This window comes from Choloepus didactylus, chromosome X (genome assembly GCF_015220235.1).
Source record: "Choloepus didactylus isolate mChoDid1 chromosome X, mChoDid1.pri, whole genome shotgun sequence".
Lineage (NCBI taxonomy): Eukaryota > Metazoa > Chordata > Mammalia > Pilosa > Megalonychidae > Choloepus > Choloepus didactylus.
Window position 1 is genome coordinate 143739410 of NC_051334.1, and position 16174 is coordinate 143755583.

Sequence of the window (16174 nt, forward strand, 5' to 3'; positions counted from 1 at the left end):
ATTCAGGTCTTTGATCCATTTTGAGTTAATTTTTGTATATGATGTGAGGTAGGAGTCCATTTTCATTCTTTTTCAGATGCATATTCAGTTTTCCCAACACATTTTGTTGAAGAGACTATTCTTTTCCCATTGAATAGACTTGTCTCCCTTGTCAAATGTCAATTGGCCATTGATGTGTATATTAATTTCTGAACTCTCAAACCTGTTCAATTGGTCTATATGTCTGCCCTTGTGCCAGTAGCACACTGCTTTGATTACTGAAGCTTTATGATAAGCTATGATATGCAGTTTGTTTTCGAGGGGATGAAAATGTTCTAAAATTGACTGTATTAATAATTGCACATATCTGTGAATATACTAAAAAACATTGAATTGTACATTTTAAATGGGTGACTTGTGTAGTATGTGAATTATATCTTGTACTGGTTTGACTCTATTATGTCCCCCACAAAAGTCATGTTCTTTAATCCAATCTTGTGGGGGCAGACTTTTAGTCTTTTGATTAGGGTGGAACCTTTGATTGAGTGTTTCTAGGAGATGTGACTCACCTAACTGTGGGTATGACCTTAGATTAAATTATTTACATGGAGATGTGGCCTTGTCCATTCAGGGTGGGTCTTAATTAGATCACTGGAGTCCTTTAAGAGAGGCTGGAGCCAACAGAGATGCTTAGAGATGCTTGGAGATACAGACAGAAGGACATTTGAAGATGCTAAGCTAAGAGGTGAAGCCCAGAGTTTGCCCCAGAGAAGCTAAGAGAGGAACCCCAAGAGAAATGCCCGGGGAGAAAGAAGCAAGGTTGCACAGGAACTGAGAGAGAGGAGTGAAGACAGAACCCCAGAGACATTTTGGAGAAAGCCATTTTGAAACACAACCCAGGATCAAAGGACCAGCAGATGCCAGCCACGTACCTTCCCAACTGACAGAGATGTTCCAGACGCCATTGGCCATTCTTCGGTGAGGGTGTCCTCTTGTTGATGCCTTTGTATGGACACTTTTATGGCCTTAGAACTGTAAATTTGTAACCTAATAAATCCCCTTTATAAAAGCCAATCCATGTCTGTTATTTTGCATAATGGCAGCTCTAGCAAACCAGAACATATCTCAATAAAGCTGTTATTAAAATTATAAAGAATGAGAGTCAAATGTTCTCTTATACTTGACAGCTGTGAAAACACATACACACTTTACACAAACATAAACACACTAGTTATTAAATTAACTAGCACAAGAAAAGATCAACTCTTATTTATCCTTGTACCCCCATATCATTTTGCATAATATTTTTGACTGGTCTATTCCATATCTGCCACTTTCTATCTCAAGGATAGAAAGTTATTTGTATGACCAAGATTTCTTCCCACAATACCCTGTGTACCCTCTCTTGCAGCTCTCATTACCCAGCAAAGTCTGTTGCACACTGCCATCAGCCTTACTCTCCTACATATTATGTGCAACAAACTTTACAGACTTCAGAAAGGAAAGGGGAAGTCCATAAATAGAAAGTAGAAAGAGGAACTAAAAACACTAGAGCAATCTGAGGTCCCTTGGTTTAGCAGAAAAGGAGCTTTCTGGCCTCAGGTTCCCTGAAGCATCCCTGTTATCTCACCTCAGTATGATAAATGATTTTCACACAGGTGGCCCCGGGCCATCACCAACAGATTAAAGTCCTTAGTATTTCAGTTGAAGAAGGCAGACTAGTATGTGATGCATCCTAAATAATTAACATTCTAAAAGTTTGGGCTCATAAGGGGGTACTCCTCAACAATCCAGAAAACATACATTTATAGAACTCAGTCAATAAATAAGGTACTCCTGGATTTAGAGCACTTTAAATGTGATGGTCTTTTTGATATGTCAACTTGGATATGCTCAAGTTCCTAGTTGTTCAAACACCAATCTAGGTTGTGGTCAAGGTATTTTGTTGATGTAATTTAAAGTCCATAATCAGTTGATTTTAAATAAAAGAGATTATTATCCTAGATAATCTGGGGGGGGCTTGATTCAATCAATTAAAAAGCTTTTAAAGCAGGATTGAGATTTCCATGAAAGAAGGTATTCTGCCTAAGTACAGCAGCTTCAGCACATGCCCAAGAGGTCCAGTCTGCCCTTCCCAAAGGCTTGCTGTGTGAATTTTCAATTTGACTAGCCAGGCCCCACAATTGGAATCAGAAGCCAATTCTATGCAATAAATATCTTAATATATATCGTCTGGTTCTGCTTCTCTGTTTGAACCTTGACTGATATGAAAAATAGCCATGCCACTCCAAGATGATAGGTTTATGCTTGTTTTAGTTTGCTAAAGTTGCTGAAATGCAATATACCAGAAATGGACTCGCTTTTAACAATGGGGATTGATTAGCTCACAAATTTACAATTCTGAGGCTGTGAAAACGATCAAATTAAGGCATCAATAGGACAATACCTTCTTCCTAAAGAAAGGTTGCTGGCGATCCGGGACTCCTCTGTCCCATGGGAAGGCACATGGCAGCATCTACTTGTCCTTCTCTGCCAGGCTTGCTCTGTCTGTGGCTTTCTTTCTGTGCTTCTGTTCATGTCCTTTTCTCTCAGCTTCTGTGGCTTTTCTCTCACAGCTTCTCTGTGTGCTTATCTGAATTGCATCTCTTATATAGAACTCCAGTAAGAAGATTAAGACCCACCTGTGGCACACCTCAACTGAAATAACCTAATCTATAGGCCCCACCCACAATAGTCTACACCCACAGGAATGGATTAGCTTTAAGAACACGATTTTTTCTGGGGTACATACAGCTTCAAACCATCACAGTGATCAACTTAAAATTTATTCAGATGGAACAGACCCAGTGCCCAGATCTTGGTTTCCAATACTATTATCCAATAAAAGGAACCAAGGTTCCTTGGAGAAATGGCTGATTGTAGGACTGGGATAGAGAAAATACAAGATGAGCCTGGAGCATCTTGTAGTGCCAGATGGCAAGGAAGTGCTAAAACAAAAAACAAAAACAAAAACAAAACAAAACAAAACAGCAACAAAAAAAACACTAATAAAACCCACATTGATGGGAGTGTGTGAAAGGGACACAGGAGCAAAATGAAAGTGTTCCCAATGGCCAAACAAAGCTGGAACAATTTGAGCAACAAAATAAAGTAGCATTGCATTACAACCCAAAGTACAAAATAAATAACCATGAGCCCACACTGATATAAATGATCAAATAAATAAATAAATGAAGGAGAAAAGACAAATCTCCCTTGCAGAAATTCTAAATAATTTATGTAGATACTCTGTCCTCAAGGAGGGGGAGCATGAACAAAGAATTCTGGAATATGTACTTTGTACAAGTTCAGTACTTAGGCTACAAAAGTAGGAGTCATTCTGATGTTTCCATTTTTACTTTAATTTAGAAGCAAGTCCTGGTGATTTAAGTGACTAAGAGTTTGCTGACCCTCTGTTGGCAGTGACTGTCCTGTCTCCTAGTCAATGCCAAATAAGTGGCATTTCTACCCTCAGAAGAAGATAGAAACCATCTGTCCTAGTTTGCTAATGCTGCAGAATGCAAAACACCAGAGATGGACAGGCTTTTATAAAACGGGGGTTTATTTCACTACACAGTTACAGTCTTAAGGCCACAAAGCATCCAAGGTAACACCTCAGCAATCAGGTACCTTCACCAGAGGACGGCCAGTGGTGTCCGGAAAACCTCTGTTAGCTGGGAAGGCAGCTGGCGTCTGCTCCAAAGCTCCGGCCTCAAAACGGCTTTCTCCCAGGAAGTTCCTTTCTAGCAAGCTTGCTTCTCTTCAAAACATCACTCCCAGCTGCACTCCGTTCCGTCTCTTTGAGTCAGCATGTTTTATATGGCTCCACTGATCAAGGCCCACCCTGAATGGGTGGGGTCACACCTCCATGGGAGTATCCCATCAGTTATCATCTACAGTTGGGTGGGGCGCATCTCCATGCAAACAACCTAATTCAAACGTTCCAACTTAATCCCCACTATTCTGTCTGCCCCACAAGATTGCATCAAAGAATATGGCTTTTTCTGGGGGACATAATACATTCAAACCGGCACACCATCTGTGCCGGTTTGGATGTATTATGTCCCCCAAAATGCCATGTTCTTTAATGAAATCTTGTGGGGCAGATATATTAGTGTTGATTAGGTTGGAATCTTTTGATTGAGTGTCTCCATGGAGATGTGACTCAATCAACTGTGAGTGAAACGTCTGATTGGATAATTTCCATGGAGATATGGATGCCGCCCATTCAGCATGGGTCTTGATTTAATCACTGGAGTCCTGTAAAAAAAGCTCACAAACAGAAGGACCTCAGAGCAGCTAAGAGAGACATTTTGGAGATGGCCATTGAAAGCAGACTTTTGCTGACACTTTGGAGATTCTAGCCCAGTGTTTGCTCAGGAGAAGCTAAGAGAGGGCAAAACGCCCCAAGAGCAACATTTTGAAGAATGTACAGGAGCTGAGAGAGGAGCTGGAACACAACCTGGGATCGGCAGATGCCAGCCACGTGCCTTCCCAGCTAACAGGTTTTCCAGATGCTATTGACCTTCCTTTGGTGAAGGTATACTCATGTTGGTGCCTTAATTTGGACACTTTCATGGCCTTCAGACTGTAACTTTGTAACCAAATAAATCCCCTTTATAAAAGCCAATCCATTTCTGGTGTTTGACAAAATGGCAGCATTAGCAAACCGGAATACCATCTAAAAAGACTTTTTCTCAACTTCCTGCAACAAAACCTATGAACTCACCTGCACGTGCTCCCGGTTTTTCTTCCTGTACTTCTGTTATAATAATAACAGCTACCATTTATGGGGTGTTATTATATGCCAGGCACAGCGGTAAGTCCACTACATGCATTATCTTCTTTAATCATCTGACCAAACTTAGGTGGTAGGTTCTCATCATTTCCCTGTTTTACAGTCAAAGAAACTCAGACTCAGGGAGATTAAGTGATTTGCCCAAGGCCTCACATCTAAAAGGTGGTAGAACGAAGTGTTTCAACCAGATAGTCTGACTCCAGAGTCTAAACTTTTAACTCCTAGGCTCTCCTCCTTTGTAAGATAAATCTAGTCCTGTGCTCTAACTCATCTTTTCCTATCCCTTGGGGGCTGTGATACATTTATTCTCACTGACCCCTCTGTCTTCCCACTTCTCCTTCTCTTCTGTGTCCTTCACATCAATATGCAAACAACAACAACAATTTAAACAACCCAATTTAAAAATGGGCAAAGGACTTGAAATAGTTCACCAAAGAAGACACACAAATGACCAATAAGTACACTAATGATGTTGAACATCATTAATCATTAGAGAAATGCAAATCGAAACAAAAATGAGATCCCACCTCATACCCACTAGACTGACAATTTAAAAAAATAAAGGAAAAAAAAGTATTGGCTAGGATGTGGAGAAATAGGAAATCTTGTGCATTGCTGGTGGAATGTAAAATGGTGTAGCCACTGTAGAAAACAGTCTGGCAGTTCCTCAGAAATTTAAACTTAGAATTACCATATGACCCAGTAGTCCCACTTCTAGGTATCTACCAAAAGAATTGAAAACAGGGACTCAGACAGATAGGTGTACACCATTGTTCAAAGCAGCATTATTCATAATTATTCAAAAGGTGTGTTTTGGTTTGCTAAAGCTGCCGAAATGCAATATACTAGAAATGGACTGGCTTTTAACAATGGAGATTTATTAGCTTGCAAGTTTATAGTTCTAAGGCCATGAAAATGTCCAACTCAAGGCATCAACAGGATGACACCTGGACTCTGAAGACAGGCCATCAGTATCCAGGACACCTCTGTCACATGGGAAGGCACATGGCCGGCGTCTGCTAGTCCTTCTCTCCTGGGTTACATTGCTTTCAGCTTCTGGCTGCAGTGGCTTCCTCTCCCAGCTTCTGTGGGTGTGTCCTTGTCTCTCAGCTTCTCTGGGGCTTTTCTGAGCTCTCTGGGCTTTTTTCTGTGTGTCTTTTATCCTCTTATAAAGGACTCCAGTAAAGGGATTAAGACCCACCTTGAATGGTATGGGTCACATCTTAATTGAAATAACTGAATCAGAAGTTCCCACCCATAATAAGTCTATACCCACAGGAATGGATTAATTGAAAAACATACTTTTCTGGGTTCCATAAAGTCTCCAAGCCATCACAAGGTGGAAGCAACACAAATGTCCATCAATGGACAAGTGAATAAGCAAAATGTGATATCTCAGAGCTAGAGCTCGGCAGATATGAATGTCAGTATTAGCACATACAGCAATCGTTAAAAAAAAAAAAGCTGAAAAAGAGTCCAGACTTCAGAGATATGAATGAAGCAGATCTAGTTAGGACTAGGGCAAATCGGACCAAAGGGTAAAGGACAATACTGACTGCTTTAAAACCTCAACTTCCATGTGAGACCAAGGGAAGAGATGTTTATTTGGTGCAGGATCTATATTTCCTAAACAATTTAACTCATACAGTTTGTTCAAATACCATAAGTACATGGAACTTTGAATAGGAAGTGAGACCTGGTAGGTTTGTACAGGTTAGTGTGAAATAGCAACACATCCCAAAGTAATTTAGGCAGAGAATAAAAATATATGAGATATAGTTACATACTATACAATCATCTGGATAATTTCTTAAACCCAAATCTGATAGGTCACTGTCCAATTCCCTACCCCTCAATGTTTCTCTAGGCCTCAGGACCCAATCCAAGCTCCCTCTCAAGACTTACGAGGCTCCTCGTGACCTGACTCCTGCTTACCCCACCAGCTTCTTCTCCCATAGCTACTTCCTCTTGCCACCCTCTCCCCTCACCCCCGAATATATGCCCTTTCTCTACTCTTGCCACACAGAGTGACTTTCAGTTCCCTAAAACCTCACGGCTTTCTCTCAACTGGGCCTTTTCAGCCTGTTTCCGCCGCCTATAGGATATGAATACTCCACATTCCAGTCCCCAGCCCACCCCCAAACCTAACTCCTCTAAGGCCTTCAGGGCTCAGCCTGCTCTTCCTCAGGCACTCCCACATTCAGGATGAGTCCCCAAGTACCTAGTGTCTCCCTCACCACAGCACTCAGCACTAGGGGCTGTCCCTGAGCAGGCCGTGATCCCGTGATGAAGGGGACCTGTCGTTGAGGCGCACTGCTGCAGCCCAGCACCTGGCACCCACACTGTGCCTGCCTCCTAGGCTGTTTTATGAAATGAGCGGGAATTGGACGTAGCTGACCTTGAGTTGAGATCCACTGGTGCTTTGATTGAACTAACAGTTGCGTTTTTTGTAGCTCCTTTGCCCTTCATTCCCATGCTCGACCCAGTGGAAACACTTTTTCTAATGGAAACCATATTAAATGTACATTTAGAGAGTTACAAATTTGGCACTATGGGGTCATGATGTCAGAGCTGAGAGTTCAAATGCAATTTCCTCATTTCAAATTTAAGAAAACTGAAGTCCCAAAAGCTGAAGTGGTTGTTCATGGCAGGCTAGTTATCAGCTATAAAACAAGGAATAAGCTTCCGATTTCTTGATTTCAGGGCCCCATCCTATACCATTCTGTGATGGATTAAAGATGACCATGAATTTTTTTTTAATAATTCAATTTTATTGAGATATATTCACATACCATACAGTCATACAAAGCGTACAGTTGTTCACAGTACCACCATATAGTTGTGCCCATCACCAAAATTAATTTTTGAACATTTTCATTACCATACACACAAAAGTAATAAGAATAAAAATTAAAGTGAAAAAAAACAATTAAGTAAAAAAGAACACTGGGTGCTTTTTTTGTCCCCGTTTTTCTACTCATCCATCCATATACTGGACAAAGGGGAGAAAGGGGAGTGTGGTCCATATGGCTTTCCTAATCACATTTTCACCCCTCATAAGCTACATTTTTATACAATCGTCTTCAAGATTCATGGTTCTGGGTTGTAGTTTGATAGTTTCAGGTATTTACTGCTAGCTATTCCAATTCATTAGAACCTAAAAAGGGTTGCCTATATTGTGAGTAAGAGTACCCACCAGAGTGACCTCTCAGCTCCTTTTGGAATCTCTCTGCCACTGAAGCTTATTTCATTTCCTTTCACATCCCCCTTTTGGTCAAGAAGATGTTCTCCATCCCATGATGCTGGGTCCAGATTCCTCCCTAGAAGTCATATTCCACGCTGCCAGGGAGATTTACACCCCTGGGTGTCAGACCATGGATTCTTTGATACTCCTCTCATTGAGAGGTGGGGTCTATATTCCCTTCCCTTGAATCTGGGTGGACTCTGTGACTGCTTTGACCAATAAAATATAGTGAAAGAGATCTATTGGGTTGGGCAGGTTCAGCTATACTTTGTGGGGCCCAGGGTGAACTGAAAAATGTGGGACTTCTTTTGAAAGAATCATTAAGAATTTCAAGATGGCAACAGCAGAGCATTACACCAAATGCAGGGCCCTATGTGACCACACAGGTTGCACACCCATGAAACTGGCCCTGGTGCCAATTTGGGGACCCAGGTATTAAGAAACTGGCAGCTTCCTGTTCCTGTCTCTTGGTGCACTCAGTCAAGCCAGCTGTCACGTAAGAAGTCTGATGACCTCGAGGTCACCGTGCTGTGAGAAGCCCAAGCCACATGGAGAGGCCTTGGAGAAGGATATGCCATGTAGAGAGAGTAGCCAAGGTGCCGGACATGTGAGTGAAGGAGCCATCCTGGCAGTAGACCCTCTAGACCCCGCTGCTCCAGCTGATACAAGGGGGATCAGAGAAAATCTGCCCAGTCAAGGCTTTTTTTAATTCAGTTTTATTGAGATATATTCACATACCATACAATCATCCATGGTGTACAATCAGCTGTTCACAGTACCATCATATAGTTGTGCATTCATCACTCCAATCTATTTTCGAACATTTTCTTTATACCAGAAAAAAGTAAAAATAAAAATAAAAAATAAAAGTAAAAAAGAACACCCAAATCATCCCCCCCACCCTATTTTTCATTTAGTTTTTGTCCCCATTTTTCTGCTCATCCATCCATACACTGGATGATAAAGGGAGTGTGATCCACAAGGCTTTCACAATCACACTGTCACCCCTTGTAAGCTACATTGTTATACAGTCTTCTTCAAGAGTCAAGGCTACTGGGTTGCAGTTTGATAGTTTCAGGTATTTACTTCTAGCTATTCCAATACATTAAAACCTAACAAGGGTTATCTATATAGTGCATAAGAATGCCCACCAGCGTGACCTCTCGACTCCATTTGAAATCTCTCAGCCACTGAAACTTTATTTCATTTCATTTCGCATCCCCCTTTTGGTCAAGATATTCTCAATCCCACGATGCCAGGTCCAGATTCATCCCCGGGAGTCATATCCTGCATTGCCAGGGAGATTTACACCCCTGAGAATCAGGTCCAACGTAGGGGGGAAGGCAGTGAGTTCACCTGCCACGGTGGGTTAGCTAGAGAGAGAGGGCCACATCTGAGCAACAAAGAGGCACTCAGGGGGAGACTCTTAGGCACAATTATATGCAAGTTTAGCCTCTCCTTTGCAGTAACAAGCTGCATGAGGGCAAGCCCCAAGAAAGAGGTCTCGGCACATCAAACCACCAGTCCTCAATGTTTGTGAGAACATCAGCAACAATCCAGGTGAGGAAGTCCAACACTTCCACATTTTCCCCCAGCTCCTCAGGGGGGCCCTGCAAATATATTTTTATTCTCTGCCCTAATTACTTTGGGATGAAGCACAAAGTTTTTGTTTGCATAAAATGCTGCCATTCTGAGAATCCCAATTATGCACTAAGTATATGTGCATGCATATTACAAATGTATGAATGTTACTTTAATGATTAAAATAGGCAAGTAGGCATCTCACACTAGGTGCATACACTGTTTTAGCATCAACCTTCACCAGACCTTTTTTTCTTTTTTAAACAGTTTTATTGAGATATATTCACATACCATACAATCCATCCAAAGTATTTAATCAATGGTTCACAGTATCATCACATAACTGTGCATTCATCATCACAATTAACCAGATCTTTTTAATTAAAAAAATGTGAGTTAAGAATACTTCCCTAGGCCCCTATGAATACTTCTCTTTCATTGTACTTACAATACACAACAATTGTGTCTATCTCCTTGACTACCTAGCACCTGTAGGTGTTCCATAAATATTTGTTAAATGAGTGTATGTTCCTATCAGGAGATAAACATCTTCATCTTCTGGGGAACCTTTACTGTCTCCTAAGAATAGGATTAGGCTACAGACTTCCACTTCCTCAATAAATTAGGATGTCTTGATATTATTCATATGAGTTTCTTTATTATCGATCCATACTCAGTTTTTAGCTTGAGACATTATCCCCACTCGTCTGAGCTCTCTGTTGAAAAAGAAACTGTCTACTGCCTCTCCAATCCTCTCAAAAACAAAAAAGAGAAAGAAAAAAGAGGAAAGAAGGGAAGAGAGAGAGGGAGGGAGGGAGGGAGAGAGTGAGGAAAGGAAGGGAAGGAGGGAAAGAGGGAAGGAGGGAGGGAAAGAAGGGAAGGAAGGGAGGGAGGGGGGAAGGAAGTTGGAAGGAAGGAAGGAAGGAAGGAAGGAAAAAATATCGGTTATAAGTTTACACCAGAAACACTTAAATATGGATTGCTACCATTTACCAGGTCCCTACAATAGGCTAGACACTTCTGACACACCATCTCATTTAATTGTCACACCAAGTCAGTATTATCAGTCCCCATTTTACACATGGTCACGGAGGTTAAGTAACTCCTCCAGTCACCCAGCTAGTAAGCAACAGGTATGTGATGTAAACTCAGGCCTGTCCAGCTTCAAAGCTCTGGGAGCTTTCCACTTCACTCTGCTGTCACCACGCCATTAACCAAAGAACCTACAAGAAGGGTTTTGCTAGACAACCTGCAAACAGTGCATTTTTCTCTATTAACTTATGGGGGAACCAACCCATGTAGACACATGGAGCTTGACAACTTTTGGTGGTTTACAAACATACCCAGAACTCACTCTTCATCAGCATGCCTCCTTGGGCATCACACTTTAATGCATATGTAATAAATTTCACCCCTAGGCTTGGGCATTTGGTTGGTTATTTTATTTTTAAACGAACGTTTTCTTTTAGAATTGATTTAGATTTACAGAAAAGTTGCAAGAATATTACAGAGAGTTCCTGTATACCCCAACCCAGTTTTGTCCATGGTTTTTTTCTTAATGTTTTGGATTATGACCAATAAATGAGTTAATGACAATAGAAAAGTTACCTCTACTTTGTGCTGTTTGGAAACCATCAAAATATGTGTCTAGGGCCAGCAACTAAACCTACAGAAGAACTCTTGGCACCACTAGAGATGGGTGCCTGGGCTATAATGCATAAGGCAGTCACAAAGGCAGCCTCTGGAACTAGTGTCTCTAGATAAAAACATGGGAGTCATCGGAGACTCTGGAGAGAGGTAGCATTTGATTCTAGCTTGGACTAACTGGCCTGCAGCCAAAACCCAAGAATTTGGTCTTAGATCAAATGGGTATGTCTTTTTCAAATCTCTCAGCTCATAAAGTTCTCTAATTTATTTCAGGATTATCCCTTGTTTACTTGATGTGTCATCCTTCCCATGTCTCAGTAGTCTTAGAAGCCTCTGAAAATACCCACAGAAAAGCCAATTTAAACACAGATCAGCATAAAGGACTGTAGAAAGCACTGAGCAAACAGAAGAGGACGAACATACAGAGAGGTAAGGGATTTCTTGAGGCAACCCTAGCTCAGAGGTCTCTTGTTCAGAGCTCCCAGCTTGGAGCTGCATTGGAGTGGGTGCTCTTGGAGATATCTGCTCAGCCCATACTACTTTCTCTGGGCACTAGCTCATCCACAGGCCGGTCAGGATTACAGATGGCCCTGTCCTACTCCCCACCCCACCCCCAGCCATTGTTGATCGACTCTTGACTGGACATATAACCCAAGCTGGGCCAATTGGGCTCTCACTCCCATGGCCTTGCTGTTGGGATCCAGAGATTCCCATCCATTTCCATTGATCAACTGACCTGAAGACTGAGAGGTGGCCATGTTGGGCCATGTGCTCAGAGAACCAGAGGAAGCAGCTCTGCCAGGAGGGACCAGAATGAAGCAGAGATGCAGAAAGAAGCTGAGCAAGAGACTGTGAGGCCCAGAGGAGAGCAGCCTGCCTGGCTTCTCAATGGCTTCAAGGTCCAGGTTCTGGTTCTTCTTGAAGCCTGCTGCCCACTGCCTTTGGGTTCCATGAGACATCTCTGAAGGCATCTCTTTTCCTTAAAAAAAAAAATCAACATTTGTGAGTGTCTCTGGTCTAACTCTCAAGGTTAAGTTTTAATTTTCCTGTTCTGTAAAACAAAAAAAAATTCTGGTTATAAAGACATCTCATTGTAGAAATTTTAATTAGCTTCCTTCTGATTACAAAACACACTTTCATTATGTCTCTGTATCCTGAGAAGTATAAAAAAGAAAATCAAATCACCTGTAATGAAATGTATACATATGTTCAGCAAAAGATATGTACAAAATTGTTCACCGTGGCACTTTTCATAAAGGCCCCAAGATGCCTATCAACAGCAAAATGGAGAAATAAATTGCAATGTATTCACATGCTGGAACACTATACAGCCATGAAAACGAACAATCTACAATAGCATGTATTCCAGTTTGCTAATGCTGCCGTTATGCAAAATACCAGAAATGGAGTGGCTTTTATAAAGGGGGTTTATTTGGTTACAAAGTTACAGCTCTGAGGCCATAAAAGTATCCAAACTAAGGCATCAACAATAGGGTATCTTCACTGAAGAACAATCAGTGGTGTCCAGAAACTCTGTTAGCTGGGAAGGCACATGACTGGCATTTGCTCTGGAATTCTGGTTTCAAAATGGCTTTCTCCAAAATGTCTCTGGGTTTCTCCAGAGCAAATTCTGGGCTAGCGTCTCCGAAGCATCACCGTCAGCAAGGGTCTGGGCCTGGAGCTCATTTAAGTAGTCCAGTGAACTAATTAAGACCTACCCTGAATGAGCGGGGTCAAATCTCCATGGAAACATTCAATTAAAAGGTCATACCCTAATCAAAAAGATTAATCAATCTGCCCCCACAAGATTAAAGAATATGGCTTTTTCTGGGGGACATAATATATCCAAACTGGCACAGCATACAACATGGATCAATAGCACATGATGGTAAGCAGGCACATGACATGATAGAGTACAAAGTTTATTATTCCATTTATATAAAATTCAAAAACAGGCAAAACTCATCTCTGTGGTTAGAAGTTAGGACAGTGGTTACACTTGGGAGCAATGGGTGACTGGAAGGGGGCTCAAGGGGCATCTGGGAGGCTGATAATGTTCTTTCTTGATCTGGGTGGTGGTGACACGACTGGATTCACCTTGTGAAAATTCATTGAGCATTTGCAAGTGCACTTTTCTGTTTTTGTTTTGTTTTATTTTGATAGATTTTTAAAATAGCCTATAATCCCAGTATTGATAGTAGCTCTTTAGGGGGAGGGGGATTAACTTTTAAACTTTCTCTTTTTCTTTGCTTCCCTTAGAAAATGTCTCTGGTCTGGCCTATGCTGCTGGTCTTTGCTTTTTTGGTGTGTTTTTCTGTCATTCCCCCCATGGCTACTATTATACGCATCTTTGCCTTTATGAAACATCTCCAAAACATCTGTATCATCAGCTCTGCTGGAACCTAAACTATTCAAATTGGTCAAGTGAACAGTTTCATTTCGGGTCAGGGCTGCGAGCCAAGTCCTGGCCTGCTGATCCTGCTACAGCCCCCATGTGCAGCCCCAAGTGGCCTGGTGAGTGTGCTTCAAGCGCAGGGGCTGGCCAGCCAGGGTGGAGAAGGTGCTCCTACAGAGGGTGAGTGGCAATGAATGGCTCCCCGACCTGGAGCCCCAGACAACAGTGCCATTCCCAACTCATGATCTGTGCATACCTGATTCTTCATATCCTTTCCCTAGCACCTTCAACTCCAGCTAGCCACCCCCAGATGTGCACATGCACGTGCACACACACACACACAGATACACCACCACAGGCCACTGTCTCCCCTCTTGTGAACCTGGGTGAGGCCTTCTCAGGCAAGAAAGTTATCATTCCTTTACTCCTGTATACACATGTGTTAAGACATGTTTTGTACTGCCATTGTGCTCTTGCACGCATATCTCCCCCTCCATTCATCCATTCATTCACTCCCGCCCTCCCTCACTCATTCAATGTACTTATTAAGCACCTCCTTTGTGCCAGATACTGTGTTAGGTGACAGCAAACAGTAGTGGACAAGCAAGCAAACCCATTCCTATCCTTGAGCTAACAGTCTATTGAGGGAGGCAGACATCAGTTAATTAGCCACACATACAACTTCCCGGTTACATTTGGGAAGGAAACCTACAGGGTTATTTGAGGTAGTAAGCAAAAGGACCTACCTTGATTTGGGGAGGGCAGTCAGGAAAGGCCTCCCTGTGGAGGGGAAACATAAATTGATAACTGAAAGATGAATGGACATTAACCAGATGAAAAGGGGGAAAAGCATTGCAGATTGAGGGAACAGCACATGGGAAGGCTCTGAGACAGGGTGGAACTCTGTGCTTTAAGGTGTGGCTGGATCCAGCTGAGTAAAGAGGGGTGTATTAGTTAGGGTTCTCTAGGGAAACAGAATCAGCAAGAGATATCTATAAATATAAGATTTTATCAAAGTGTCTCACACAACTGTGGGTATGCATGAGTCCAAATTCCATAGGGCAGGCAGCAAACTGGCAACTCCAATGAAGGTGTTCAATGAAATCCTCAGGCAGCAAACTGGCAACTCCAATGAAGGTGTTTGATGAAGTCCTCAGGCAATGAACTGGCAACTCTGATGAAGATATTCGATGAACTCCTCAGGAAATGCTTCGCTGACTAGCCAAAGAAGTGAAGGTCCTCTCCCTCTCTTCTTTAAAAGTCTTCAACTGATTGGATTAAATCCAGCTGATTGAATTCTCTCATTGCAGAAGACATGCCCTTCGTTGATGTAACAAGTCACAGCTGCAGCCAACTGACTGATGATTTAACAAACCAGCACAAATGTCTTTGCAGTAATGGTTAGGCCAGTGCTTGCTTGACCAGACACTGGGACACCATCACCTGGCCAAGTTGACACATGAACCTAACCGTCACAATGGGGTAGGAGCCACACCATGCTCCTTTTGGACCATTTTAAGGATTGAGGTTTATCCCAAGAGCTGTGTGAAGGAAGAACGGCGACGTGGCGTATTGAGCAGATTTGTCTCTTGGAAAGCTCACTCTGGCTGGCTGCAGTGTTACTCAACCAGAGTTTCTCAACCTCAGCACTATCGACATCGGGCTGGATAATTCATTATGGTTGGGGGCTGTTCTGTACATTGCAGGATGTTTCACAGCATCCCTGGTCTCTACCCACCAGGTATCAGTTGCACCTTCCCCCCAGTTGTGACAACCAGAATGTCTGCAGAAATTGCCAAATGTCCCCCGGAGGGCAAATCACCCCCGGTTGAAAATGACTGTGCCAGACCATTTACTTAGTTCAGCCTGATTTTTGTTTTCTAGGATGAGGGCTCACCACCTTCCGTTCCTCCATTCCCAGAGACATACTCATATGGTGTGCACAGGCGCATATGCAGTGTCTTGACTGTGACAACCTTGAAAGTCATGCTTAACTCTGGCTCCCCAAACACCCACCAATGCTTTGCATAGGCAGGGGCCAAATGTTTGTTGGATGAATGCTTCTGAGCACATCATCAGGGAAGTGTAAAGGGTTAATATTTTACCCTCTTCTTTCCGAGAACCTCCCTTCCCATTTAATCTGGTTCTCAGTCCTATTCCTGCTAATAGTAGCTACCTGGGCCTGTTACAAGCACTCAAAAAAAAAAAAAAAAAAAAACTGTTCATTGCTATTAGCAGGAATGAGAGTTGCTTGACCTCCTTTATCTCACTTGTAAAACTGGAGTTTATCTGGTAGAATTTTTCCTTTGCAGACATTGTAATTCAATCTTTACAAAACTGAGGTAGTCAGGTATGATTCTGGATATGTCTCTTAAGAGACCAAGTTCCCCAAGCCGGTTCAGTGTGAGTTGGATTCAACTCTAGGCCTGGCTGCAAGACCCAGGATTTTAACTCTCGTGTCACTCTGCCTCCTTTTCAAGGCCTTGAAGGG